This window comes from Cebus imitator, unplaced genomic scaffold, assembly GCF_001604975.1.
Source record: "Cebus imitator isolate Cc_AM_T3 unplaced genomic scaffold, Cebus_imitator-1.0 Scaffold851, whole genome shotgun sequence".
Taxonomy (NCBI): Eukaryota; Metazoa; Chordata; class Mammalia; order Primates; family Cebidae; genus Cebus; species Cebus imitator.
The window spans coordinates 180886-185312 of record NW_016108166.1 but is presented as its reverse complement, the minus strand read 5'-3'; positions in this window follow the sequence as shown (position 1 = coordinate 185312).

Here is a 4427-nt window from a genome sequence, read left to right as displayed (position 1 = left end):
TTATCACTTACTGGTTGTACTTTCCACATAACTGAAGACAATTTCACTTGACTTTCTGATATTTCATTACCGGGATCCCACTTCCTCAATTTCCCGGTATCATATTCTTCACTTCCTCTGAGCCCTGTCAGCTTTCTCATCTATATTTCTATAACAGCCTGTTCAAGGTGATTTAGGCTCCATTGTGCTCATTAAAATTCTCCCACCTTCTTCTAACTTCCTGATTCAAAAAGCACTCTCACATTTTGGTCATTTATTACATTATCACCGACTTATACCGAAATTTGTATTAATTTTCTATTGCACAAACTTAGCCATTTAAAAGACAGACTTATTATCTTATAATTTCTGTGGGCCAGGATCCCAAGCATGTTCTAATTGGATCCTCTACTCAGGATCTCACAAACCTGCAATCAATTTGTCAGCTGACTACATTCTTACTGGAAACCCCACTAGGGAATAATCTACTTCCAAACTCATTCTCTTGCAACTTTATGGCTGAAAGCCCTGTTGTTGTTTTTTTTTTCTTTTCTGGCTATGAAGAGGGCTAGGTGTTAGAGGACTGTGGTCAGCCTCTAGAGGCTTACAACCCCGAGATGGCAGCCAGGAATAAAATGGAGGACTCAGTCCTACGGTCACAAGGAGGTGAGTTCTGCCAACAATCTGAGGAAGCCTAAAGAGAAAGGATTCCTTGTTTGAGCTTCCAATGAGAGCTTAGATCTGGCTAATACCTGTACCAGCTTGTTTGACTGAAAGAATGATGTAATTTGCTTTCATTGTTATATCACCTCTAATTTCCTGCATGAGCACAAATCATTCCTTAATTCTTCATTTTCTGACTTCCCATACATACAACGATGTAACATGTTAGTTAAGCACACAGACCTTGTAACCAGAATTCCCAGGTCACAAGGTCTGTGCTTTGCTCTGTACTAGTTATCAACATCTCTAAGCTTCAGTTTTGCTTTGCTTTGTATTAGTTATCAGCATCTTTAAGCCTCAGTATTTGCTCTGTATTAGTTATCTCAGCTTTGCTCTGCATTCATTATCAACATCTCTAAGCCTCAGTTCCTTTACTATTATATATAATGCTGCTGTATCATAGGGTTGTTGTGAAGATTAAATGAGATACATGTGGAAAGCCTTTAACTAGGCATCTGATACATATAAAATGTTTAACTGTCTATATTTTTGAAATGGAGACAATTTAATAATACTTCTTACCTAGGTAAAAGTAACTATGTGTAAAGTACTTTCCAGGAACCAACATTATAAATGACGATATTTGACATATTACTCAATTTCCCAAAACTCTGCCCAACCTGAGGATACAATTATTTTTCTTAATGTCAAAGAAGCAGGTGATTTTTCAATATACTGGTGAATGGGCTATATTAATCTTAGAAACTAAATTAAATTAACAAACTATAAATTTCATAGATCTCAAGATTGTTACCTTGTCAGAATGACAGCTTCTTAAATGAGTTTTAATTCACAGTCTATCTATTATTTTCACAATTGTAAATCCTAAAAATTGAAGTCCTTAGGAAATGAGAAAAAAAGGACAGTCAGCAGAGTTTGCCATATTTGTGCATCAATTAAAAGTATAATCCTTGGTAGCATTTTGCAGTCACTATCTTTTTATCTAGTCTTTGTTAATGTGATTTTCTTTTCTTTCTTTCTTTTTATTTATTTATTTTTTTGACAGAGTCTCACTCTGTTGCCCAGGCTGGAATACAATGATACAATCTGGGCTCACTGCAACCTCTGCCTCCTGAGCTCAAGCAATTCTCCTATCTCAGCCTCCCAAGTAACTGAGACTACAGGCACATGCAACCAAGCCCAGCTAATTTTTGTATTTTCAGTAGAGATGGGGTTTCACCATATTGGTCAGGCTGGTTTTGAACTCCTGATCTGAGGTGATTCACCTGCCTCGGACTCCCAAAGTGCTGGGACTACAGATGTGAGCCACCGTGCCTGGCCGTTAATGTGATTTTTATCCCAATCACTACAGTGTCTATAATTTCAGTTATGCTCTCTTTTTCATATATCTTTCTCAATACATTTCTGTGTCATTTTTAAAATAAGTATCTCAACACTTGCCTTCCATCCATTTGGACTTCCAAAAAAACTACACACAAGTCAGTAAAATTCCTTATATGGGAAGGCTTTTAAGAGCCACATTTCTCATTTTGATGTAATACTATAAACCTTAAACTAGGAATCAGAAGATAAGGGGGTCCCAACTAACATCTTTCTATATTAAGAAATATTTAAGGCTTTTGGTTCCTTCATCTTGTGTGGAAATTGAGCTGGATACTAATTTTCTTTAAATCACTAAAACTACATTTCTGCATAGAGTATATTTAATAGTTGAAAATAATTGTTGGATCCAGAAATAAAGGTGGGATGAGAAAGCTTTTTAAATGACATTAATTCACTTTATTATCCGGCGGCATTTGTAACTTCATGAGGCATCTTAGAATAAATTTCTTCAGAATGGCAGAGATTCTCTCAACCCTCCAGCTCTGTTCTGGAGTTAACATCCTATTCTTCAATTCAGATATGAAGACAGGAAGGGATGGCTTTTCTCAATTCACACATTTGGGAAAGAAGTTTTTCAAATCAGACACTGGATAACAGAATTTTTGAGACATCTTTTAAAAGCAGGTAATCTTCAAATTCTTGTTTTAAATATATAAACCCCATATTCAATGCCTAGATTTTCAACAGTATTGAAGAAAAGGTATTTTTTTATTTGTCTAGTCTTCATTTAAAGCATGGACAATGTATGTTTAAGGCTGCATTATTTCATGATTATGCAAAGTTAATTACTCTTTATTATCCGTAGACTTAAAAACATGAAGCGCACTTGGGTCTTGTTTTTAATGATTGACTTGTAAAATTATATAAACACATAAAATGTTATTATGCAAGGCTTCACAATATGTTAATAACTTCCAACATGAAATAATTGGATGGTCCCAATTTGAGTCACACCATCTTTTGTTATCCCTGATGAAAAAGGATGTAGAAATCAAGAATAAAAGTGATGAGAAATAAAAGAAACATTCATTTTGAAGTTTTCCCATCTAATGAATCATAGTATTCAAGTTAGAATCCATTTCCAGCATGCCTGTATCCAAAGAGGATTTATAACACTTTAGAACCAAAAAGCCAGCTTCCAATGAAAGAACAGCTTCAGCTGGGAGACAAATATAAAATCAGACATTTGCTCCCTCATTGTTGTATATTTTCTAAAGTGTTCAGAAAAAAGATTTAGAGAAAAGAAAAGAAAGTTATATTGGAAAATAAGCACATTGTCATTTGATCATTAGGACTGATATAAGTTGAAACACTGGGTTGATTATTGAGATCTCAGTATATTTTTATGTTGAAATTTAAAAAAAATGAAATGCCTTCAAAATATATATTACATAAAAAAGAATAAAAAACTTGAATTTCCTTTTGACACTTTTAATGAGTAAACAGATGATTTATTTATTTATTCTCATGATATTTATTAGGTTGCTGGAAATCATCTACTTTATGTAGCTACTATGGTAGAAAAGCTATTTTCACCTATAATTTAAAAATATTTTAATATTCTCATATGTTCTCAATTCCCTACACTTTCTGCTATTTCTCTTCACTTTTCTACAGAGAAAGTCTCTACCCATGCTCTGCTTGTTCTGTCAGTGGTAGACTACTTTTGCATGTTTCTTCTTTCTAGGCTTATGGTAAAGGCCTTTACACAAGGCTTCTGTTGTTCTTGTTCACCTAAATCTCACACAAACCTTGTGCTCCAAGGTATTAGCGTGGGGCTATCTCAGAAATGTGTTCTTTTCTTTCTTAGGTATCAGAGAATTTACTAACTCTTCTCCTGCAGTTATAAACCTCTGCTTGAAATCAGCATTGAATCCTCTGCCCAGGATGCTTTCCTGACCCTGGATCCAGGCTGAGTTTCTGTATCTGCTCTGACTCCCAGCATCAATGTATTATTTCTTGTGTCTAGGACATTAGTAGTTTCTCTATATTTTCCCCAGAGGCAGATATCTTCTTCTACTCCCTCTACATCCAAAACCATTTTTGCCTGTGTCCTTGTAGCAAGAGTGTTTTTTGCTCTTTCCTCAATAGCTAAATGCTTTTGCCTCATAGGAAATGGTCTTGGGAAAAGGGCAGGTGTTTGTGCTCGTCCTCAGGAAACTAATTATCTAGTGAACATTTTGACTACCAAGGTATGTTTTTTCCAGTGTCTTGCCTTGCTCCTAATCTTTCTTATGATTATACCATAAAGTCTTGTGGAAAAGAATAAATGAGTGCTAATTCCCTTTGTGTCTGGAGGCCTCAGCTTTTGCCAACAGACATAGTAGCCCATATTTAGCCTTTAAGAACATATAAAAACTATTCCAAACAATACAAAAAGA